The sequence below is a fragment of the Penaeus monodon genome, chromosome 34 (assembly GCF_015228065.2).
Source record: "Penaeus monodon isolate SGIC_2016 chromosome 34, NSTDA_Pmon_1, whole genome shotgun sequence".
NCBI lineage: Eukaryota > Metazoa > Arthropoda > Malacostraca > Decapoda > Penaeidae > Penaeus > Penaeus monodon.
In genome coordinates, this window is record NC_051419.1 from 3,147,929 (window position 1) to 3,148,193 (window position 265).

A 265-nucleotide genomic window follows, 5' to 3' on the forward strand; every position below is an offset into this window, starting at 1 on the left:
CCTTAGATTTGGATAGAATAAATCATCTTTCATTGACTTTATAAATTCAGAAATAAAATCGCAGATTTCGACTGGACAAAACAATTTTCCTTCCGTGACCTCGACTGAAAGAGTACTTTTTTCTTCTCAAAAATGGGACTAAACGCATTTTTTCCCATTCTAATTTTGACTAAAGGGGCAATTTTGTCTTGAAGTGAGAGAGTAGGTACTCATCTTCCTCATCCCTTTCTGCTTGGGCACGTTCATGCGGACCTCTCATGTGGTT